Raw genomic sequence first — 27,324 nt, forward strand, 5'->3', positions numbered from 1 at the left:
AATGATAATTAAGGTTATTTATGGAAAATAGAAACATGTAATAGTAAATAAAATATATCTTCTATCCTTACTTGTTATGAGTTTTTAAACAATATTGAAGTAGCAGACGAGCTAGCAGTCCATCTGATGGTAAGTAGTAGTTGCTTCCCATGGATATCTATAATCAACGCCAGATTAGATTACATTCCTAAGATTGGCCACAAATGCCTAGCTACCCCATAGAGTATCTTAGAACACCGCGAGATAAACATCTCTTACTAACCTTTCAAAGAGGAACACAGCAGCGCCTAACACTACTACGGTGATGCTTCCAGAGTCGAACCACAAAGGTTTCTACCACCAATACCACCACCGTTGGTGACGAGTCAACTAATACGATTCACTTCTCTAACGTTACCGACTGGTCTCGTGACCAAACTAATAAAAATAATAATATTCCGTAATATAACATGTCCATGCCGAAACAGTGTAATGAATGTCCGCCTTCGAGGATAAAGTCCGATAAATCTATACTTACAAATTTTGAATTTAAAAATCATGTTCATTACTTTTAGTATTTCAGCCGAAATACTAAGCACAATTCATCGGTCTAAATTTTGATATCACGAATCTTGCTTCTGCAAAAATTATTTACGAATGTTCTTTTTGCCACTAAATTATCACTGTATTTACTTCCTCATTGCTATTTACGTCGAAGAAGCCTGGTATAATTCCGTTTTAACGTGTATTTGTACTTTATTCATTGCCATATGGCTTGCATTTCCTGGATTAATAATAGGATACACCAAAATTATTGCCAACTGCGTTAAAGACGCATATCTTGAGTTATTTTATTGGATTGTTTGTATTCTCCTTTCTTTTAAATCGATTTTAAGTATCTATAAACATCTCCGTGATATATTTTACGACTCTAATAAACTTACTTGACGGTAATAGGCTTTAAAGCCGTTCGGGAGATCGTTAGGTGGTCGTCGTCGACAGAAATATGATGTTCCTAGTGCGAAATTATAGGTTGACTTCCGTGAACATGTTTTGTAGTACGTACGATTGGATTGTGAGCTCATAGTAACTATTTATGCTAATTAAACTTTGTGTTGTTGAATCTCAGCGGTCATGTTTATGTATTCCGTTTTGACGGTCCAATTACTAGAACCGTGAAAATGGATACAATTTCCATAAATTTTTACAGTCATATAATTTATAATGTGTTCATGTATATAATAAAGATTACATGTGGGGATTATTTGATAATTATACAGACACTATACAATTTTAAACTCATGATTTTGTTTTTATGTTCGTACATAATATATAGTGTTGGCAAAATATCAAAATTAAAAAAAATATGACAAATCGGGGTATTACTAAAACAAATGTGTGGCAAGGTGCCACTTTTAGCTTTGTGTAATTATTAAAATCCAAAATAGGTACAATTAAACCGGTATTTTAGTTTTATCTACGAATAGATGCTCATGCGTAGACACGAACCTAAATAGCTTTAATAGGTATAGCTGAAATAGGTACATTATTTTTACGATTGAACTGTCAATTGAAATGGGTTATGAAACAAATTTTGGAACGGTTTAATTAAAGTCCATTAAAAATCGAAAATTGAAATTTCACTTCATATTTCAATGAAAAAGTAAATCAAAAACCTCTGGGTCAAGATCAAAGATCTTTGGCTGAACGGGCAATAAAGTAACTAAAAAGCTAAAATCAAATAGCTAAAAGCTTAAAAAAGTACACATCGATATTTGTCGCTAGACGAGGATTATCCGACGAGTAACATGAAATAAATAGAAGTACATTTATTGTATGTACTTTTATCAAAAAATGTCTGCAGCATGTTCATGAAACAGGACAGGAGCTTAGCGAATACCAAAGATCGATTTTAATTGTATATACTAGCAAAAAATAATATGTACGGCAATTATTCTAAACTGATAATAATAATAATTTGATTTTTATGACCCCTACTTTTTTATCCTGTAAAGTTTATTTAAGCGTGAAAAATCTATAATAATTGGTGAACACAAAAATATATCTAACATACATAACAGAATTCTAATAATATAGTCTTTGTATATTTAGTATATTATCTTTATATACCTACATAAAATTTGATAGTTTCCACGAAATGCAGAATATAATACGGAGAAAATGTTCTCTTTGCATAATCATCTATGTAAGCATATCAATTTCAAACTGCAAGAACAGTGAACAAAAACATTTTGCATGAAATCATTTTAATTGCCCAACCACTGTGGTGATCGGTCATACCATAACGTCTTTTTCGTGAACTCATTATGGTTTCACTACTGTGCTTGGATTTTGCCTCTTAGTTCAATAGGAGTGCAGACCATAGTCCACTGTATAGTCGAATTCGCAAGATTTAATAATTTTCAAGCGTGTAAGTCACGATATTTTCCTTCTAGTTATATATATAGCAAATGATAATTAATTTCTGTTATGTACATTATTTTTCAATCAGAGTTTCCTGAGATTTTAACCTCAAATCCCTCTATTGACAGGTCGAGTTTAACCGCTAGGTTTTCACTGCCTTGCCATAACAGCCTATAAATCTCATAATTCAACAGCATATTACAAGATACGAAGATATTCGCTAGACAATAGCAAACAATTATTATGCGGGTGATAAATGCAAGTACTGGTTACGAGTCGTAATGAAAAAATAATTATGTTACTACAGCTAAAGTGGGTTTGTTTACAAACCGAAGATAAGCTGGCTTAACGAGAGATTAGTTTAAATGGTAGCTGCATTTCTTGTTCCCAGCTCGCATTATGCAATGTTTATTTTGTGATACATCAGGCACGATTCCGTGCTAAGTAGAATAAATACATTTTCTCGATATAAATTCTGATCCGAGGTTTTGTCAAATAAACAATCTGGCGTGTATTTATCGAGTGTATAATGATGAAAATTAATGAGATGGTAATTATTTTACAGCAATGGACTTTGAAAATTATTTAAGCTTTACACACTACATTTTTGGGAAAGCTAAATAGGTTTCTTTATTTTTTATTCGACTGCAGAATTTGCCATTCAATTTCAGTTTTCATAGTTAACATAAATAAATTATTGGATTTTTATAATTTTCAAAACAAGAAACAAAATATATCTTAATCTATAGAATATTAATTGGGTATTAGCAATACATCCACCGTAGACTAAATAAAAACGTCAGATTTATATGTACTTAAGAAATACTCGACGGCTACATCAATTAAGTTTATCGTGACTTAAGTTTTGTAAAGTTCTATCGTTATTAATTATTCTGAGTGAACGAGAAAGCAAGGAAGAACCAAAAGTATTGCTTTGGTATTTTAATTAATTTTCTTTGTTCAAACTGAATTCAAACTTGGACTTTCAATAGGTTTGAGATACCATTTCATATAAATTAAATTATTTACAAAAGATTGATTTAATATGATTAATAAACAACAATATATTTTATATTACTCATTATAAAAGGGAAACAGAATAAAAGAAAAAATCATCATACTTTCCTTTGTAGGTATGCGTTTTCTTTTCTTTCTTTTGTCCAATAAAGCTTCGTCTGGCTTCTCACAATTTTATTATAATGACAATGTTTCTGGGAGAATGCTTCATATCATATATAAATATTCCGTTTTTAAAATCACATGATATTAATTTCGAACTACCGCTCCGTATTAACAATTGGCTACCTGTATCATGGTATAAAAAAGGGGCGCGCAACTGTCAACAGATCAGAAGTTGTCCAATAGTGGGCACGGCACGGTGTTGCTCTGAACTGTTTGGTATTTTGCGTGGGTGTTATTGTTACTATGGTGGCATTAACGTTTATTCATTTAATTATTTTAACTATATTTTTATATAAATATTGGTTAAATTAGTAGAATCGAGATACCATTATAGATCTACCCACCGGCGCGCCCACATATTTACTTCCTTTTATGTTGAGATTATACCTATAAAATAAGAATCAGTAATTCTCTAGTCGCTATGTGAAGAACAAATACCGCTTTTTTCTTTTCGCTGCAGTATTTAGATTTAATACGATCCAATCATAGTTGATAGACCCAAAAACATTAAAAAGAATCGAATTTAATGATAAATACTAACCAATAGACATTTATATATATAGAAAGATATATATAGCTGTTATTTAACAATAAGCGCAATAAATTAGATAGCGCCCTAAGTGCTACGAAATTTTATGTGTGAAGCACGTAGGAAAATAGTCATCGGAGTTTAAAAGAACAGGGGTAGCGTGTTAAGGTTCTGGGTACTAAACTGTTAGAGTTATTAACTATGCATAACGCAATATCTATAGTACCATAATGAATTAATGATATCATCATCCACCCATTACTGTCCCACTCACAGACATGTATTTTGTAGATATAGGTCTGTCTCTTCTCAGAATGAGAAGGATTAGGCTATAGTCCACGGCGCTGGCCAAGTGCGTATTGGTAGACTTCACATACCTTTGAAAACTTTTTCATTTTTAAGATTTCTCAGGTCTGCAGGTTCCCGCACGATGTTATCCTTCACCGTTTAAGCAAGTGATAATTAATTTCTAATACATTTCTAATATGCAAATAACTTCGAAAAATCAGAGGTGGCGTGCCTGGGATTTGAACCTCGAACCCCTCGAGCGAGAGGCCAAGTTTCTTAACCACTAGGCTATCACTGCTTTGTCCCTGTAGTTCCGGGACCAGAATAGGGCTACGGTATCCCCTGCCTGTCGTAAGAGGCGACTAAAAGGGGCTTCCGGGGTTGCGGGCGGCAAGAGTGGGAGCTCAAACCGCCCGGCCAGCAACCCCGGGAAGGACGGCGGTATGTGTGGTCGCATACCGTCGTGTACAACAGACGGTGCGGTGAGCGGCATGCTCACCTGGACGGAGCCCGACGGGGCAACGCGCTAAGAGGACTCCGGTTGCGTTCCTCTGGAGATCCCGGAGTCCTTTACGCAGCGCCGAGGACGGCCACCGGGGGGTTTTAGTGCGGTAAGAATCCCACATAACTCTGTGTCGCTCCCACGGCACCGGGTACCTTTCGAAGGTTTCCCCCTCGAAAACAAAAAAAAAAAAAAAAAAATGGCTATCACTGCTTGTAATGCGATAATGATAATAATAATAACAATTTATATTGTTCACATTGTTCCTAATATGTTCCTCTTGTTTAATTACTCAATGGTCTGCAAAAACAAATATAAATTACATTTTTATATTTATGTCTTTAGTGAAACAAAATTACGAGTCACGGTACACAACCTCACAAATTACGTTATGTTTCATACTCTTTTTAACACGCTTTTATTAACTTGGGTTGTACGTTTGTATGTATGTATGTATGTACGTAACAGTAACGGAATCTTTGAACCCGATTTCTATCCACTTTGAACGTTGAGTTTAATTCAAAATTTTGAAAAATTATCAAAAACCGATGGCAATACACGATTTTAATAATTTTGTACCATTGTCCTTATCAACATCCTCAGGATTAACGATTTTCGAGGCGAGAAAAAGCGCCTGAGGGAGAGTTGAGGCAAAGTTACTAGATTGATTTTTAGTTTTGAAAAATAATAATGTTATTTCCCTAAAACTCAAATGTACTGAAACATATTTATAATGCCATCTTGTAGAATGATTTTTAGGTGCTTTTCGAAAATTGATAAGTGGAGCACTCCACGCTTTTTTCACAATTATACAATTTACTGTTTCTTAATTGATTTCTAGATTGAAAATTATTTTCTACTTTTTAGTTGATTTTATCATAAAAGCATGTTTTTTTAGTTTTTTGAACTATATTTATTTTACAGGTATAAAAGTCATATCGTTTAAGACTTAGGATTTTGATTCATACAACATCTAAATAATTGTCGAAGACGCGAGTGTATTATTCATTATATAAAGTTTTTTGTTTGTTTAGAATAATGTTCACATAAACATTAATTAGTACGGACTGTGGAAAAAGGTGATTCATTACACGAAGGACCTTATTCGTTACTCTTGTTAATATGTTTTTATGTTATATTCAAACATATCTTTATCTATTTCTACATATCTCAATTTATCTTTATACATAATAATATATATTTCAATGATAAAGTTAATAGGTTTCAACCAGGACGGTCTTCAGATGGAACTACCATGAGTTTTTACGCTTTGACAAATATGACTGTTTTTGTATTTGCTACGTATTTTCCCATACAAATTTCAATCTGCGCCCCTAGCGGATTGTATCAGAACTATAGTGTCAGTAACGTAACATTAAATGTCTAAATTGACAAATTGACGCTTTACGTTTTGTCTCTCTTTTTTGCGAACATGTGAGGCAGACAAAAAGACTTGAACACTTACTTATTGCTTGCTACCTTTACTCAGTCTACTGAAGCAAACGGAACAGAATAATGGATTGAGTAAACGTAACGTAAAATTGTGGGATGTTTTGAAAAATTCATTGTAAGGGTACTGATGTCAAGGGTGGCAATGGCCACTTACCATTACACATTACCAAGTTGAACTGCATGATCGGTTACTACTTCAACTTATAAATAATCTCAAACAGATCGTTTTTATTAATTGTCAAAAAACTTGAATTATATAGACGTTTCAAAATGGTCGTAATATGTAAATCACATTTGTGTACATAATTCATGATTCATTCATTCAAAAGTTAAATATTGTTTAATAATCTATCTATCTATCTATATATCTATCTATCTAATACCTTTAAACGAGCAATTCTTGTATACAGGGTGAATTTTTAAAACGGGCCTTCAGGGCCAAATCCGAAACTGTAAGGATTAGCGAAAAATGCTGAAAGGAGTTACGAGGCCGATTTTGATAAAAACGAAAACTGCATCATTACTTTTTTAAAATAACTTTTTCCCTAGCCGGGAATCGAACGAGTTCATTTTGAAAAAAAAATACACCCTCTATATTATTCCACTATCTGATAGTGTCGCTTATAAGGATCAAAATCTGGAAAGTAATGATAAATGAGAAACTAAAGGAAAAGCCTCAATTTTAAGAAAATACATATTTTTTCATATTAATTTGGCAGTTAAGTTCCCGCCATTCATTAATTTAAACATTTCTTGTATTAACATTTTTTTTTAGTCAATGTTTCTAATCATTCGAAATGGACGTTTTGTTTCGCAATAATTTATATTTTTATATCCGACTTAGCTAAGGTTATTTTTAGGACCATTAAAATAGATTTACTTGCTATGGGCGGAGTTTCGTTTAATACAGATATAAAGTTAACAATTTTCGAGAATTACTTTTTAGAGTCAAATCCGAGTGATTACTAAAAAAGAGATATAGAAAATCATATTTAACGTTGAAACGAAGTTGTAAACAACAAACAATAAGAATTTTCTATTTAATCAGTTATCTATTTTCATTAAAAAATAAATCCTAAAAACGGTGGTAACTTATTTGCCAAACTATTACTTTCTCATACTAAGCCGTATGTCATAGTCATAACATCGAATAATTAGTTGATTAACCAACAAATTCTTCAATGGTATGACTTATGTCTGTTTCTAAAGAACTATACATAAATCATTTGTTATGTATAATCCTTAAGGATTAGTATGCCAATGTATGGAAAAATACGTATTTTCTTCAAAATTTTCCTTTTCCTTTAATTTGTCACATAACATTACTTCCCAGAATTTGATCCTTATAAGCGACACTATCAGATAGTGGAATAATATAGAGGTGTCATTTTTTTCAAAATGAACTCGTTCGATTCCCGGCTAAGGAAAAAAATATTTAAAAAAACTAATGATGCAGTTTTAGTTTTTATCAAAATCGGCCTCGTAACTCCTTTCAGCATTTTTCGCTAATCCTTATAGTTTCCGATTTGGCCCTGAAGGCCCGTTTTAAAAATTCACCCTGTATATGTATATTTATATCAACGATCTCGGAAACGGCTCCAACGATTTTCTTGAAATGTATTTAGGGGGTTTTGGGGGCGATAATTCGTATAAATAAGGCGATAAATCCAGCTAGGTTTTATTTTCGGAAAATGTCGTTTAAAAAATACATATACGGTCGAATTGAGAAACCTCCTCCTTTTTTGAAGAAAACACCGAGCAAAGCTCGGTCATCCAGGTACTATTAACTAAATATTGATCGTTCTTATTTCGTTTTAAAATCTAGAAATAGATAACAACATTATCACTTCGCGGCACTCTATGATTTTACATAATAATCCATACAATTTAAATGTTCTATCTAATCTACGTTGATTTACTAAACATTTGGCCGTATTCATCGTGCTCTTTAATAAAGTTCGCGTACTAAGTATCCACTTTGTCTTAATTTCGTATTTAGATGCTAAGTGAGAATCCCACTTATTATAACTTTTAAAAACCTTTCTACCTCTCTTCAAAGTTATAACGAAAGTACCTGTTTACTTGTAGCCAAAAAAGTTTTTAACATTATCTTTTTCATTCCATTAAAATTCCAGTTTCCATTAGAAAGGCATTCGGCAATCCATCTATAAGAAATGCTTTTACATTAATTTTAGAAGTAAAAATATTGCATTGGACAGCTATCAGCATTTTTCATTTTCAAACTATGGATGCCTCGTAAATTAAAATATATCTTTGGTTGAAAATACGTAATGTATTTGAAACGCTGTGAATATAAGTATATATCACATCAGTCTATAGATGTTAAGAAAAAGTTTGTTTCTTTTAAGTCTCGTATACCTACCTATATTCACAAAAAATGCAACCTATTTATTTTTTGCAAAAGTGACAGGCAATCACGGCATGGTAACGTGGATCAGAGCGTGTATGAATACACTATGTTATTGTTTTATCATTTTTTAATCTACGTAGCGTTTTTTAATCAAATTGCCACACTAAATTACTTATGTCTCTACACTCTACAAAACAACACAGTCGCTTCAGACCACTACCAAGTAGAAATAAGTATTGCCGTCATCATCATTATTGACAACCCATTACTGTCCCACTGCCCCCTGCTGGGCACGGGGCTCCGCACATAATGAGAAGGATTAGGCCATAGTCCACCGCGCTGGCCAAGTGCGTATTGGTAGACTTCACATACCTTTGAGATATATTTTTTTATAAATCTCTCAGGTATGCAGGTTTCCTTACGAGGTTTTCCTTCACCGTTTAGCAAGTGATAATTAATTTCTGGGATTTCAACCTCGGACCCCTCGATCGAGAGGCCGAGATTCTTAACCACTAGGCTATCACTGCATTTGTGTAGTATTGCCGTGGTATCACAGAAGTCACGAAGAGTTCTACCTTTATAATAATAGGCTGAGTCTATTAATACAGGTACTGTACGAACAATTTATAATTATTAATACGGTTACCGTACGAATAATTTGTAATTATTAATACGGGTACTGGACAAACAATTTATTATTATCCGATTCGAACCGGTAGATTTTGAGAAATCTCAAAAATACTACAAACATTTTTTTTTTTAAATGTTTTTAAGCTATTGCATACCTTTTATCGCGGGCTTTGAGCGCGGCGACCGAATCGAGAAATTCCGTAACGAAAATAAGTAACACCTTTCAACAACTCGGTTGCCTGGAGACTTGATATCCAACTATCAAGTCTCCAGGCAACCGAGTTGTTGACTGTCAATAGAAAAATATGGATATAATTGAATAAAGTATTATTTTACATTCCTTTTATTTTATTTGATATTGGCGACGAGATGTCGAATGAACTAAAAAACAATAAGGAAATACGAGCCACATTACGTGGGTTAATGAAACTAACCGAAAATTACATTTCGGGAATAGAAAAAATTGACATTGAAGAAATAAATATACGACTGAATTCTTTACAAGAAAATTTGAACAAATTCTACGCAATTCAAGAAAAAATTGAATGGCTTACAGAAGAAGAAAATTTAGAAGAGGAAATAAAATACAGGTACGAACTTGAAGAAATATATACAAAGCTAAAATTTAAATTTTTGAATGTACAAAAAGAAAATAATCGGCTAATACCTGAATGTTCTTTTATATCAGCAAGAGCGGAAGTTTATTTGATAAACTGTTAACTGTCAAGGCACGCTTGAGACGTACACCTAATACAAAAGAGTTATCACCTTATCAGTTAATGTTCGGCAGAGAGGTAAGAAAGAACCTATATGCATGCCTTATTTAAGAAATCCGCCCCACTATCCAGATTACATTACAATGCACCGCCAACGCAGGAGTTCGGACAAGGTGATAAGGTACAAGTCCGCAGTTACACCAACCCAAGAGTTAAATGGGAGTTCGGAGTCGTCATCCGAAGATTAGGTAGACTCCATTATGAAGTCAGAACTGAAAATGGCATACTGGTGCGCCGTCACCTTGACCAAATGCTGCCGGCGCCCCTGGTGGTGTAAGTGAAAATAGCGGTGGAGGACTGTTGGATATCAAGTCTCCAGGCAACCGAGTTGTTGACTGTCAATAGAAAAATATGGATATAATTGAATAAAGTGTTATTTTACATTCCTTATTATTTTATTTGATAACCTTAATTCGTCAACTTGAACACAGATGGCAGTGATACACATATTTTTATAATCCGTGCAGAAATCTTAAAATTGCGTGAAGTATATTTTATATTCCCATTATAAAATTCAAAATTATATTACCATATTATCGTAACGTAAAAGAGTGTTTGTTATTTTTAAACGTACAATTACAACTGACAGACTTGACAGCACAAAATCAAAACGCCATTATGATTTATGGTACAAATAATTTGTGTACAAAGTGTTTTAAATATGAATAAACAAAGTGCATTTATTAATGAAAAATGCGATGTACCTGTAACATTCGGCCAAATGTCACAGGCACATCGCATTGATCCATTTATATTGCTGGTTGTTAATACTTTATGTCACTTATTAAATACTTTTCTATTTTATATTTTAGAATGTTCAGTCTTGCTTTGAGTTATGAAATGTCAGCTGATATTTGCAATGTCTTATATAATGGAGATATGATAAAATAGTGGATAAAGATGTATTAATGTAAATGTTGATGATTATGGAAGAATATATTGTATTTCTGGAATTCCTTCTGAGCGTTTTCATAGCATAAAAAATGCTATGCAATAGCTTTACCGCGGCAGTCTCCGAGTGCCACACGTATTTTTTTTTTTAATAACTTTTAAACGGCTCTACCGATCGATTTTAAAAACTAAGCTCTTAACATCAAAAAATGACGTCGATCGCCATTAGCCCGTTCGAAATCAATTTAAAAAAAAAAAAATAAAAAAAAAAAAAAAACCTAACCTAACCTAACCTAACCTAACCAATTGAATAAATGTACGAATAAATATATTTAAAAAAAACCTAACCTAACCTAACCTAACCTAACCTAACCAATTGAAATGTACGAATAAATATATTTAAAAAAAAATTGAATTTGTCACATTGTTTAAAGAAAAAAAAATTTGAATAAATGTATGTATGTAATAATGTACGAATAAATATAATTTATTAGTCCAGTACCTGTACAAATAGTCACATTGATAATAATATGTAAATAACTCACGTAATAATAGTATTACTATTTATATCTGGACTGGCATAATTAAATTATACACTTAATTAATTAACTGCATGTCTGCCGCACCAGTGTACTTACATTGCATGTTATATCATCAAATTTGCATTGATTAGGTGTTAACTGCATCCTTTATGGTAATTTTACTCTTCATACATAAAAATGTATGCAAACATATTTAAGGTTATAATTTTGATCTGTTTCTTTCGAATATAAATATTTCGACTTGTATACTTTGTAAGTACGTTCACCTCTAAATTTTATTTCAAATTTACTGTTTGTAACAAAACAGATGTTCTGTGGAGTAGATTAAAATGTAAGCAAACGAACATTAGGGTTATTTTTATAAAATTCACTAATACAGTCTTTATGGGTGTAGATCTATTACACTCGAGCACTAATCCATCACACTGGACTCCTATCACTTCGTATGAAGGTCATATAAATTCGTACTTGGATTCTCAGAGGAATAATAAAGACAGATTAATACACTATATATTAACATTAACATTTGTACACCATGAACACATAAGAAACACGTATAAGTAAGCAGAAAAATACGAACAATAGTCGGCCTTGTTGATTAAGCGTCTTCTCCTAGTAAATAAATTATAATGTTACGTTTTTACATGCAGTTACAATTACAATATTACATATTGCTATTAATGTGTCTGAAGTATAAAACGTGTCAAGACGAACGTGTCGTGGCACCATATATTAAACACTTTGTAGTAACCTTTGAACAAATTGATGACCTGTGATTGATGATTCGACACATTAACTATCTTATTTAAAACGTACCTACATATAAGAAGCTATTTGTACGTCGTAAATGTCATACGTGTTCCGTAAATTATATCATATTATTCATTTAATACTTACATATGATTGAATATAAAATTTTACACCATGAAAACAGAGAAACACATATAAGTAAGCAGAAAAGATTTAGAGTCTTCTCCTAAGATTAAGTGTCTTCTCCTAGTAGATAAATTATTATAGCGTTAAATTTTGCTATTAATGTATCTGAAGTAAAAAAGAAACGTGTCAAGACGAATGAGGCGTGTCACCACATATTAAACACTTCGTAACCTTTGAACAAATTGATGATTCGACACATTAACTATCTTATTAAAACGTACCTACATATAAGAAGCGATTTGTACGTCGTAAATGTCATACGTGTTCCGTAAATTATATCATATTATTCATTTGATAGCTACATATGATTGAATATTAAATTTATTGATATGTTTCAACAAAAAACATATTTTGTGTTTTGAATACAAAATGATTGATTAATTACATTTATAGGAAGTTGCTGTAATTGACCCGTTGGCCTTTCAAGGTAATACATGTCAGTACGTACAAATGTTCAAGAGCAGTGACCGCGTATCATATATATTGTTCACTTCCGAGGAACATAAACTTATTTTCGACGGAAATGCACTAGTATATAAATCATGCAATGAGACTTAAGAGTATCTTACGTACTATAGTTTTGTTTTTGTCAGTGTTTATTTATTTGATAATTATAATTTTAAACTTGATCAAAATGACTTAGAAAATGTCTCTCACATCATTTATTTTTTATTATAAAGCGTGGAGACAAAATTTAGCAACTAAACAACAGCTTCGCTTATTCAATTTAAAAGAAATGAACAAGTTAGTTTAACGTGCCATCCGAATTAATATCAACGCTCTTGATTTTTTTCTATTAACGATTCCCTGAAGAACTATAATTAGTATTGCATAACTTAGCAGATAATATGCAATTCCGTAGCACTACAAAGCTATAAGTATCGACAGAAGAATGCAAGGAAATAGTTGAACCGAACTCATTTGTTCTATATTAAAACTAAAATAGGTTTCCAATACGGTATCATTATAATCCAGTTTTGTATTTGGTATATTCTTTTACGTGTAGTTTATAGCAGCCATGTGACATTTAATATTCCCAATTTAAGACAATAAAAATCAAAAGGCTATCAGTTGACCATGAGTCACGGATTACTCATCTCATTGATACAAGATTAATATCACTGTACATTTCTTTTGTCAGATTAATTGTAAAGGCGGAGGTAAACGAAATCGTTTACCTTAAACGCCATGTATGTAAATACATACATGGGGTTTAAGGAAGACAGTAATTGTTCATTTCACATTACTCGAGAGTACTCATGTGGAATCGAAAAGTAAAACTTGTATCGTACTTCGTAAAATAAGTCAGTATTTATTAGGAAAAATAAAATTTAACTCTATGGCCTTGGTCTATGGTTCTTGCAAATGGCTGTCGCTGTATTGAGGAAGAATAAAGTCTTTACTAGTTCCAAACAATCGTTGTTTTTAATTTCGTTGCCCATAACCCAAGTGGTTATGGGCCCAGGATACTCTGAAAATAAAAATACAGAAGAAAGTTGCATAGAAAAAGTTACAATCGTATTTGAAAGAAATTTGACAGAACAAATGCAACATGGATTCCACGCGGGCAATGAATCTAGAAAAATTTGATGGAAATAATTTTCGTCAGTGGAAGTTTCAGATAAAATGTGCTCTAAAAGCGAAAGGAATAGATATTTCGAAACCAAAACCTCATGGAGAGTGTACAGAATGGCTCAAAAATGATGGCATGGCAATGTTCATCATAACCTCTTCGATGGATTTCAAACAGATAACTCTTATAGAAAATTGTGAAACTGCCGCTGAAATTATGTTAAAATTAGAAACAATCTACGAACAAAAAAGTGAATTGTGCAAAATGTTAATCCACGAAAAATTCTATCAGTACAAGATGTCACCATCTGACAGTATAGCTCAACACATTTCAAAAGTGGAAACCTTAGCTAAACAATTGAAAGAAAGTGGTGAAGCTATCAGCGACATGGCAATCATAACTAAGATACTGGGAACTTTACCTTCGAAGTATAGAGCACTGCGACAAGCATGGATGTCTTTGGATCCAAAACAACAGACTATTGTTAACCTAACTGCACGTTTATTAGATGAAGAGGCGAGCTTAGCAGGTGAAGAAGAGCAGGAGACAGCTTTCCTTGTTGCCAATAAAGGATGGCAAACAAAGCCAAAAGAAAGTAAACAAGTAGCGAGTGACAGAAATACAAGTCAGAGTAATAAGTCAAGTAAACATAGGTTTGAATGCTATAACTGTGGTAAGAGGGGGCATTTCGCTAGAGAATGTCGTGCTCCTAAAAAATCCAATACTAGAAAACCTCGGCAAGAAGGTGCAGATATGTTAGCGTTTTATGTGGAGAATAATTCATGTAATACTGAAGAGAATATTTGGATTTTAGATAGCGGTGCCTCTGCCCATATGACTTTTAGAAAGGATTTCTTTTTGGAACTCTCTGAATGTAACCAGAAGACATTGACATTGGGAAATAAACAATGTGTGGAAGTATCTGGCATTGGAAAAGTATTGATACAGAGATATGTCAATAAACAGTGGGAGACTAGTGAACTGCATGATGTGTTATATGTTCCAAGTTTAAGAAGAAACTTATTCTCTGAAGGGGTGATAATACGAAAATTATACTCTATTGTGAAGAAAGACACAAGTGCACTGATTTACAAAAATAATAAGGTTGTGATGAGTGCAAGTATTAAAGAAAACAATTTGTACGAGTTGAATATAAAAACAGTGGTTCCAGATACATGTAACTTAGTTCAAAATAGTCAAAGTGATATGAAAATGTGGCATGAAAGGTTAGGACACATTAATCTTAAACAAATTAAAAACATGAGTGCAAATAGTGTTGTGACAGGACTAAAAATGATTGACAATGGACAAAGTAAGTTTGTGTGTGAAGCGTGTGCATATGGGAAGCAAAGCAAGTTCCCATTTCACAAATCTGAGCGAGGTGAACTACAGCCTGGTGACCTGGTTTATTCCGATGTTTGTGGACCTATGAGTATCTCGTCTGTTCAAGGTATGAGATATTTTGTACTTTTCAAGGATGCTGCAACGAGTTACAGGCATGTATATTTTATTAAACATAAAAGTGATGTCTTGGAAGTCTTAAAAAAGTACAATGCTATGATTAAAAATAAATTTTTGCATAATATCAGAATATTACATACCGACAATGGAACAGAGTATGTAAATAAAGCTTTTATTGAGTATTTAGACAGAGAGGGGATAGTTCATGAGCGTACTGCTCCATATACTCCAGAACAAAATGGACGGGCAGAAAGGGAAAATCGTACCATAGTAGAGAGTGCACGTTCAATGTTATATGCGCGTGATGTTCCATTGGAGCTTTGGGCAGAAGCTGTACAATGTGCTACATATATATTGAATAGAATACCCTCCACTCAAACTCCAAATACAACAGCTTATGAATTGTGGAACGGGATCAAACCACAATTAGGACATGTTAGGGTGTTTGGTAGTATTGGCTATGTTCATGTTCCAGATCAATTAAGAACAAAGTTAGAGAAGAAAAGCAGGAAAATGATACTTGTTGGCTACGACAACATCAACTATAGAATGTATAATATGGATACAAAGAAAATAACTATTTCTAGAAATGTAGTGTTTGATGAACATCATATTCCAAGCATAAGGAAAAATATTGCACAAATAAGTATTATTGATGAAGAAGATTCAAATATAAATGGAAGTGAAGCACAAGAATCTAATGCGCATAATAAATTGGATGATACTCTAGTGAATAGTTCGGCAATAGATAGTGAAGATAGCATGCTTAGTTGTGATGGGAGTAACACTGATGACCCTGACTATGAACCATCACAAGAATTGTTAGATACAACAGCACACACAGTTAATTTGAGACCACGTATCAATAGAAATTATGAAGCAAATCTTGTAGAGCTATCATTGCCTCAAACATATGCAGAGGCATTGAATAGTCCACAAAAGAACAAATGGTCAGAAGCTATCAAAGAAGAGTTGTTAGCACATAAAGAAAATAAAACTTGGACTGCAGTTAAAAGGTCTGATCAACGAACCCTTACTACGAAATGGGTCTTTACCTTAAAGAAGAATGAGAATAATGAAATTGTGCGCTATAAGGCTCGTTTATGTGCACGAGGATTTAATCAAATAAAAGATATTGATTATCAAGAAATATTTTCTCCAACAACCCGTTATGATTCTATTCGAGTTGTACTTGCTGTTGCTGCAAAGAATAATTTACGAATTCAACAGTTTGATGTAAAGACTGCCTTTTTAAATGGGCATCTTGAAGAGAATATTTTTATAGATATACCTGAGGGTTTGTCAATTAAAGGTGATTTTGTATTGAAATTAAATAAATCACTGTATGGTTTAAAGCAAGCACCTAGATGTTGGAACAAAACATTTACCGAGTTCTTGTTTAAATATGGTTTTGTCCAATCTCAGGCTGATCAGTGTATTTACATAGGCCTTTTTAATGGTACTAAAGTATTCTTAATAATTTATGTTGATGATGCCCTTGTAATATCATCAGATGAACAACTTATAAAAGAGATAATTGAATATTTAAAACAAGCTTTTCAAATTCAAATATTAAATTTCAAATATTTTGTGGGCATGCAAATTGAACATATTAATAACAATATATACATTCATCAGGAAAATTATATTAATCAGATTATTGAGAAGTTTTGTATGAGTGATGCAAATCCTGCTAACACTCCTGCAGATAGCAATGTTATTATTTCAAAGAATTCTGATGAAATTGTTGTTGATTTTCCTTATAGAGAAGCTATAGGTTGTTTATTGTTTTTGTGTTCTGTCTCAAGGCCAGACATTTCATTTGCTGTTAATGTATTAAGCAGATATGTAACCAATCCAGGTCCACAACATGTAAATGCTCTTAAACGTGTAATTAGGTATTTAATAAAGACTAAAAATTTGTGTATAAAGTACAGTGGAGAAAGCAATGATCTTGTTGGATATTCAGATTCAGATTTTGCTAATGATATTGATACACGTAAATCCACTACAGGATATTTGTTTATGATGAATGGGGGACCAATCACATGGTCCAGCCAGAAGCAGAAGACCGTTGCTCTTTCCACTACAGAGGCTGAATATGTTGCTGCTAGTGAATGTACTAAAGAGATATTGTGGTTGAAGCAGTTATTGTCTGATTTAGGTGAAAGTTATGATTGTATCACATTATATGTAGATAATCAGAGTGCCATCAGATTGATAAACAATCCCGGGTTTCATAAGCGAACTAAACATATAGATGTCAAATATAACTTTGTACGGGAAACCGTTGATATGGGTTTAGTTAAAATTAATTATGTTCCAAGTAATTGTCAATTAGCAGACATTTTGACTAAAGCATTACCCACTCAAAGTTTTACTTGTTTAAGAGATCAGATTTTATTTGATGTCAATTGATTTTTTTTTGTTATTAACTTGTAAATGGAGTTAAATTGTAGTGGGAGTATTAGGAAAAATAAAATTTAACTCTATGGCCTTGGTCTATGGTTCTTGCAAATGGCTGTCGCTGTATTGAGGAAGAATAAAGTCTTTACTAGTTCCAAACAATCGTTGTTTTTAATTTCGTTGCCCATAACCCAAGTGTATTTAACATATTTTGATAGCCAACATAGTATTTTCTCTTAGTTTCTTAAGAATTAGAGAATTATTCCAAGAATGTCTGACTGCTTCATTACTGTTCGGGAGCTTCATATCAGATAGTAACTATGTTTAGGACTCCGAACTTTATAATTAGAACTTCAGATATTGGTACTCTGGTACATGCACATATTAATCCGGTTTATGTGACCTCTACGAGAAATAATTTTATTAAATATCTGTTAAAACTACATTCGCTCCATCATTATTAAAATAAACGAACATTTGGTGATACGGACCCTCTATGTGCGAGTTCACCCCGTACTTGGGCAATTACTATATCCCACTGCTGGACAGTCCCGAGGAATTGGGGAGTGAAATACCGGTACACCTGTTCTATTTTAAGAGACCTGGATAAATCATCAAAACACCATAATAAGAAAACCAAACAATAATTTAATTGAAAGTATCTTTGGATATCTATAAAGAAAGATATGGCTCATGACTCTCTGATGGCAGAGTTTTGAACTATCCGAAGAAAGAAGATATACAAAATCAAAAAAAAATGAAATTGAAAACAGAGAATATCTATAGGTATTATGATTTATGCCTTTGAATGAAGCAAAATAAACTTATATCATTTTCCGCTACGATACCTATGTAAACAGTAATGTCGTCACTCGTGCCCAAATAATGTCGGAAGTTGGAAGACTTCTTTAATTGTTCGGTCTATTCATCTCATTTGTTGACGTCAACGTTGTTATTCCTATTCGTATTTTGTTACAAGTTCTCAAGGGAGAATCCTATACGTAAATAATAGCATATCCGATGAGTGCGTACATAACGATGTAGTAAATAAAAACAAAGAATAATGATCCAATTATCCTAATACGGTAAATTAATGAAACACCTCCAATTTGCTTAAGTAGAGTTAAATAATCGGTAAACGATACATAATAAACAAGATTCTGTTAATGAAAAAATACCAACAAAAAATAGCTTAACTGGTTTGTAAGAAAATAATTATCTTACGAAATGAAATATTAACCTAAGAAACAGAAAATATAAAGCAAAGAGCATTCACAGTAAATCATTCCATTTAGTCTCTTGGCATGAATATTTGCGAAATAGTTAGACAAATACGAGAAGAAAAACAGAACACCATTTATACGTCTATGGCTTCAATTGGTTACTTAACAAATGCTCTATCAAATCGAGATAAAAACACGAATGTACCAACACTAACTAAACAAATTAATGAACTTCTTCTACTATACAAGAACAGATTGCTTACATTTTTTGCTCGTGAGCTGTTAAACAAATAGTACCTAAACGTTTTTAAATGCACGCAACACAATGTATCTTTTTAAAAGATATTTAGTTTAATAGTTATACAGCAGCTGCGGGATTAATTATATTTGTAATTTGTGGTTGTTTCATAACATCATTAATACAAAAAAAAACATTTATTTACTAATTTGTTTGCTCGTAATCTTAGACGCAATTTTACTACAAAGTTGCTAGGATTAAGTATAAACAAAGTAGAAAAAACTGGATGTTAAATTTCAAATTACCCATTTAAATAATTACACGTTTGCCACGCTATGCGATGTTTTACACAAACGACGTTACATACCATACAAACCGTAACAAATTGGCCTGTCTTGTTTTGACGGTGCCAGTTTAGAAATGTTAACGAATGAAGGTTTTAGCGGAGAAAAATTCTACGAACAAAATAATTGTAAACTGGTTTTAAATTTATGCATTCAAATTCAATGCAAATAGTATAAGCTGCTATTTCTATGTTTTGTTTTTAATTTAAGAGCGTGTTGTTCACCTAATGTTAAGTGGAGATTGCCACCCACGGACATCTATAATCAATCCTTAGTAGGGTTTCAGTCGTACTTAAGGTCAGTCACATATTTGTTGCTAAATACATATTTCGATGAAACCTTGCAACATGTCTGGAAGAAGTATTTACTTTATACCCTTCAAACCAGAACTCAGAAACGCGTAACAGTTTTACTTTTTGCTTTTACAAGGTAGAAATAACCTCGGCGGTATAGATATAAATCATATAATTTTAAAATAATACTACGCTAGTTTCAAAAATATGAAATATAAATCTTATTTCGTGGTTTACTGAAGACCATACATTAAATATGATGATAGTAAATACTGACGAAAATATGAAATAAATACTTTTTACTAACATAAGCGAAAACAGTGGTCATATATATCACACTAGTATATTGTACATCATATAGCAATTTGATTAAGCAAGTTAATACGGTCTGTCTTTGAGCAGGGTAGTAAATTTTCACGAGCGTTTGTGTACTAGAGAAGACGTCAAACAGTCGTTTCTTGTTTCCATTAGACTAGTGCCTGTGTTATGACATATTTTATGGACCTAGGACTTAGTAACGCATTAGATACGTTTTTCTATAGTCCGACTTGATATTATTAAAAAAAAGAATCATTCGTATACACCTAATACGATTTAATACGATACCCTATTAATACGATTGGGACTGAGTATTTATCTTCCATCTTCGACGCGACATCCTTTGTTTTTAAAATCAACACTATCTTTAAATTTATTTCCACGCGAAGGTGAAAGAAAAGCACTCGGTGAATTCTAAGCCACTCTACCAATGGATATTTGTAAAGATACTGTTAGGAAAAGACGAATGGGTTGTAGAAACGCTGACATTTTTTAAACGATAACAAATTAGTGTTTATAACTAAGTTGGAATTTTCTCGTCGCTGTAAATACATTGTTTATTGTTCCAAGGGACTTCCTAAATTGTGTGTTTACGACCGTTGAATTCTATGCTATGTCACAACTTCAATATTGCGAAATTTGGATGGAATTTCTCATTTATTACACACCGAAGCATTCTAGTCAGGGGAAAATTTCATTATTTACGCATACTTCTCATGTTTGACACATAATTTCATGTCTAAATTAAAAACATTGGAAAATATTTTAAAATTCGTTTTTTTAAGTTTATTACATTTTAAAGCAGATTGCGTCTCTATAATAGATTTTTTACGTATATTTTGGAACGAGATTAATCTTGGGCCTTGAGACTTATAACTTTATATTTTACGTAATTCAATTATTTATTTTAATAACCTGTTTTATTAATTTTACTCCAACTTATTAAAACTAGTAAAAGCTTTGTAGCCTACGCTATTGTCTACATAAGCCGCGGGGCTATACATACATACTTTGAATCCGTCTTTCTGACAAGTCTTTGTATGATGATATGTGAGTTGATGTTAATAAATTTGTAACTGAATTAATGAATATTATATTTTGTATATCAAATTTAATGAATACTAAGTTTGCTTAAGTTATGTGTCTATTGAATTGCACTGAGAATTTTACTCTTTTATTTTCCAAAATTTCGAAATGATATCGAAAATTTTAAGTATTTAATTATATCAGGCGTTACTTTACTTGCGGAAATCCATGGTATTAACTTAAGATTAACACTACTTCGCAACAATCCGACCCAAAAATGTATGATGTATGATCCTTACCTTAAAAGTCGATTCAATTACCTCCACTTAACCCATGACCGCTCCTTACGTTCCACAAATAACCTTGTCCTCAGCACTCCTATACACTCCTCCTCCTTCTACAAAAAATCCTTTACTGTTGTTGCTGTCCGCCTTTGGAACTCCCTTCCTAAATCTATCCGTCTATCCAGTTCCTTGTATATTTTTAAGAACCACGTCAAAGCTGATTACTTGCAGCTTTGACTTGGTTTCCTTCTTACTTTTATCCTTTCTTCCTCATAACATATTTCCTTCTTATGTCTCTCTTATTACCTATGTTACGCCATTGACACAGGACCTTCCTGCTATGTATTTATGTATATACTTTCTTACTGTATGTGTACAACCTACCTTCTTACGATCCCATATTTCTTTAATTCCATTGTCTGGAAAAAATCGCTTCTAAGCGATATGGCCGCCTTTTTGTACGCTATCTCATTTATAGTGTTATATGTATCTTATATGGTGAACAAATAAATAGTATTTGTTGTTGTTGTTGATTTTCATCGTCACGTCATTTTTGCGAGACGATTTTTTTGTCATCGCACGACGTCGTACCGCATAATATATATACCGTACCGTATGTGTATGCCCTAAACCGGTATAGTGAAGAACCATGTACAATGGAAAAATATTATGTATCATGCACTAATAAATTATGGTTATAATTGACAAGGTCTTAAATTATGTTGTATTTGTTATTAACATAAGTATGCAATAAATCGTTTGAATTTATTCAATTGTTTGCGTGAGAATGATTAAAATAAAAACGATAAATGTCAAAGGGTTATAGTTGATATTGCAATCATTAAGCTTAGGCATATCTAAGGCAATTCCATTGAGTTTGTGACTTATTCGTCCTATTAAGATCCCGCACAATGAAAGTTCGATTAAGACAACGAATCACAGTGACAGGGTTATTAAACTATAATCATATTTTTTAAAGTGATATTGACAGGTTTTCAATTTAACCTCAAAATATGAGAGTCATCATAAGTTACTTCGTGACTGTTCAAAATTTGGAATAAGTATATAATTATTACGGATTAATAAATTGTTTCACGTCTAAAAGGAAAAGAAGATTTAAAGCCATGTAGGGTGTCACGGTCACCAATAATAGAAAGTTTTGAAGCAGAAAGGAGAAGCTACGTGCTACCAAAAGAAAAAATGCAACGGACGAGCAACGGACCATACATCAAATTGATAAATTATGCTTAAAAAGTAAAAAAAGCATCCAACAGAATTTACCGTTCAATTAACATTCTGGCCTCTTAAAAACGGCGCCGTTTAACTAACTTTCTGATTGATATTAGCGTAGCGTCTAATACAACATTTAATCAACTGACTGGCTCATGGTTAGGCCATTCATACAATAGATGATCCTATTATATCATGTGACAATAAACATGAATAATTTATGTAATAACTCATGGATCCTACTTTTCCTCTCTATTTCTGGTCTATCACTACTGGTGGAATGTCTTCGGTATATAATATTATCGTAATATTACATTGTTATAAACTAAGTATATAAAAATAGGTTTCAAATGCTTTGCTAAGCAACGTCATATTTGGACAAAATTGTCTTGGAATAATTTTTGCACAAGTTCAAGAGCCGTCCATTTATTTCCGAGTCAATGAGTTGAGTGGGACGTCAATGAGCTTTGTGTCTGTCGGTCTGTGAGTAATGAAATTATTAGACTGTAAGTCAAGTTTGGCCCACTTCTCACTGTTCAATTGGGCTGAAACTTCTTATACTTATTTGAAAATTTGAATAGGAAATAGTGATATTTTATTGCCATATTACTAAAAACATTCGACTATCTATTCGTAACAGACCGGAGATAGGGAGAAAAACGTCATCCACAAGTTTTTACTAATTGGTAATGAGTCAACCTTAGATATAATTATGTCCATCGTCCATCAATCCGAGATAGCGTCAGTGTGAAGCGGTTTGACAGTATTTATATAGAAAATGTCCACTCTGAAAACAAAATGTGGCCTAATAATATATTATGTACTAAACTGACTAAGCTTACAATATAACATACATATATCTTATTAAAGGTACTTCAAGCAATTTCGCATTTTTATAATTTCCACTCCGTGATTACATCTTGTGCTCACTTCTTAACTCTGCTCATGTTTATATACATAGAAATGTTGTTTGTACGTTGTGGTTATACACTTATCACATCGTTAAGCTTCCACACCGTTTAACTGATTACCATGAAACTTGAAAATTCTACTTCAACGTGATAAATTTTTTAATGAGATTCATTTTTCTTCACTGGCAATGTTTATACTGATATACCTACTTTGTATATTATTAATCCTATTAAAGTAGCAATAGATGCAGTTTACCTGATGGTAAATAAGTAATGCTGCCAATGAACATGTGTAATTAACCCAAGATAAGATTAGATTCATACTTGTGGTTGGCAGCAGATACGTTGCTGAGGACTAACTTGAAACGACTCACATAAGTATGTCGCTCCTACCACACCCTTAACGCAGAACACTGACACTTAACATTGCATATTAGGCAGAAATAGGTGCGGCGGTGGTGCTTCCGGCGTCGAATAACAAAGGGCTCTAGGACCTCTAACCTTCCTTATACCAGAAAGTATAGTATCAGCAGAAAGTATGTAGTACTATCAGCTATGAAAATATAGCACGTTATACGAATATTATTCGGGCCAAATGATAATAATTTAAACAAAACCAGTATAACGTATGAACTATGCCTACCAGAGTAATTAATAATTTAATGAAACATAAACTCCAGTGTTTAGACAAAGACATAAGTTTTTGAACCACATTCCTATATAACTTTAATTAGATAGAGACTTGTTATTTAAAGCGACCCTTTTCTTACAATAACACTTCATAAGTAGTTTTTTACAAAGGTTGGTTGAAGTTTTTATGCAAATAGAGAGCGTGCCAAAAATCGAAAATATAAAGCACATTTTTAAGTTTATTTATTTCTTTTGGAGCTGCGCTGCATGCAATGCTTTTTGTGCCATAAATATTAAAAAAAAAACAATTGTGTGAACTATATAAAAATAAGCGACAGAAAATATTTGGTTTTTAGAAGTATTCCGTAGAATTTTCTTCAGCCTGCGTATATATATATATTGGAAAAAATAGTTTATACAAAAAATAAATTGAAATAAAGTGTCATGATTTTAATGAAAAAAATATTTCGTTTGTGTGTATAAGAGTAATAAATACTTTTTTATATTGCAATTTAATATTCTTAAATATTCTCAATGTTTTATTGTTCAATGTAAAATTAAATAAAACCGGAAAACTACACAAGTGTACAATCTAGTACACAATAAGTGGCCTTATGGTTCAGCGATGTCCTCAAACCTATACAGTGAAAACAAGCGTTATCTATGTAGATATTATACATATTTTTTCTATCGTCAGTATCAAAATATGAAAGTGGGACTGATCTAGGCAAGATCAGATTGGAGATATACTAACATAACGGTCGAACAAACGTTAGGTATCCTTAATCATGTCCCTGTAGTCCCGGGACTAGAATAGGGCTACGGTATCCCCTGCCTGTCGTAAGAGGCGACTAAAAGGGGGCTTCCGGGGTTGCGGGTGGCAAGATTGGGAGGTCGAACCGCCCGGTAAGCAACTCCGGGAAGGACGGCGGTGTGTGTGGTCGCATACCGTCGTAAACACCAGACGGTGTGGCGAGTCCTGGAGCTTACCTGGGTGGAGCCCGAAGGGGCGACGCGTTCAGAGGACTCCGGTTGCGTTCCGTAGGAGATCCCGGAGTCCTCTTGGCAACGTAGAGGAAGGCCACCGGGGGGGTTTTAGTGCGGTAAAAATCCCACATAACCCTGTGTCGCTCCCACGGCACTGGGTACCTTTTGAAGGTTTCCCCCTCGTAAACAAAAAAAAAAAAAGGTATCCTTAATCAATCAAAAGTGAAATCGGGAATAAAAATAAGTGAGGCGAGGGTAAATAAGTTTTAAGCCCGCTCCACATTCTCCGAGAACGCGAGAAAAATCCGATTCGGCTCCACATTCTCATTTCTCGTGCTTTTCTCGCGTTCTCGCAAGATGCTTGCGAGAATATGGAGCGGGCTTTAAGAGTCCTGGCTCTTTAAATTTCAGACTGCGGAAGATAATGTTCTTCGAGGGTACATACGCTCTTTATATATCTCATTCTTTGGTAGACCCTGCAGCCCAAACGTCTAAACAGATTTTAACATATGAATTGTCTTTGGATTCTTCTAAATTTCGAGAGTGACATAGCATATAATAATTTATTCTGCATCGTTGTAGATTATTTTTAAGCAGTCGGGTTTTTAGGGTTTTTATGATAATTTCTAATGATTAAATTCGTTCTCTATGTAATAAAATATTTCCAAAAATAACTGACACTAATGATATATTTTGAACGCTTATATCATTAAGTAATCGCACACAAGCTTACCTTTGAGTAAGGAAAAAAATATATGTTTAATTATTTTTAAGGATAAATAAGGAAGACGTGTAGTGACACAGACTAAATACATATGAAGATCATAAATAAATCGCTACATCTACAGCAGATCAAATCTTGAAAATACCTTAGACAAGTACAAATATACATATATATACGAGTATGTATATATATTTAATGGAACTGTGTTACACTTTGGACCGCCATTTACACACTCATTACAAACCTACTGATTAATCTCCGTTGAAATACAAGCGAACACGTAATAATAAAAAAAAATAAATAAAAATTAATAATTTCTCCAAATAATCATTCTTGAGTTATTATTAATACAACATTAATTAGTAAGTATTATTCCTTTAAGTGTCAATGTTTTAACGAAATTTAATTTATTTAAACTTCATAAACTATGAAAAATGTTACAACATCCGGATCCGATATTAAAAAATACTTACATAATTATGTCGCCTTCTTGAAACTTTTTAGTCACAATGATTTATTTTGGCAAATCCAAAAAAAAAGTTTAAAAGTTATCAAACACCTATTAACTTACACAGTTTAAAATTCCACTCACATAATTTCTAAAGTACTGTAAGTTTTTTTTTTTAAGTTAGAAACTTTTACGATTTTCGTAGCCGTTCCGCCATTTTCCGACTGACGCACGCGAGCCGTCACTACGAGTACCAACCACTGACTGGCCGTGGACCGGTTGCCTGAGACCGGCGCATCTTGCCTGAATCACATACGAGTCATCTACGCAACATTTTCAGTTTGAGGAAGCTTTTAGGGATGATTTGGAAGCGACGGACGTCCTGAAATGTTTATTCTAGACGTAGCTTTGTACATCGGTACAACTGGTAACGTTTTAACTGCAGTTGACATCTTCATTGTATTAATGCGAAGCAACTACCGGGAGAAAAGAAATTTAAATTTGCACTTATAAGTGCTCTATAGTCCTGCATAAATTATTTACATAACATTTCATTTAAAACAAAATATCACTTAATGTAATTGTCTCAAGCAACATATTTATAAACTTTTAATTATGCAGTCCAACGTTTATGACAAATTATACCTAACCATTTTGAAGATATATCAATATTCATATAAAAATAGACACTTTAATGGCGGTCATAAGAATCATAATACAATCATA

General features: G+C 32.9%; 1 protein-coding gene across 1 annotated transcript in view; it reads right to left on the reverse strand.

The window, feature by feature from the left end:
- The window catches only part of NGR-A21 (neuropeptide receptor A21), a 90,594-nt gene extending 63,723 nt beyond the window's left edge, over positions 1-26,871 (reverse strand). The window contains exon 1 of the mRNA XM_073082400.1: positions 26,624-26,871. The gene's annotated coding sequence lies outside the window, so the exon portion shown is untranslated. The remainder of the gene's footprint in view (positions 1-26,623) is intronic.
- Positions 26,872-27,324: the final 453 nt, after the last annotated feature.

Source organism: Epargyreus clarus, unplaced genomic scaffold (genome assembly GCF_041222505.1).
Source record: "Epargyreus clarus isolate Ecla_fem2 unplaced genomic scaffold, WU_Ecla_fem_2.2 ptg000017l, whole genome shotgun sequence".
Taxonomy (NCBI): domain Eukaryota; kingdom Metazoa; phylum Arthropoda; class Insecta; order Lepidoptera; family Hesperiidae; genus Epargyreus; species Epargyreus clarus.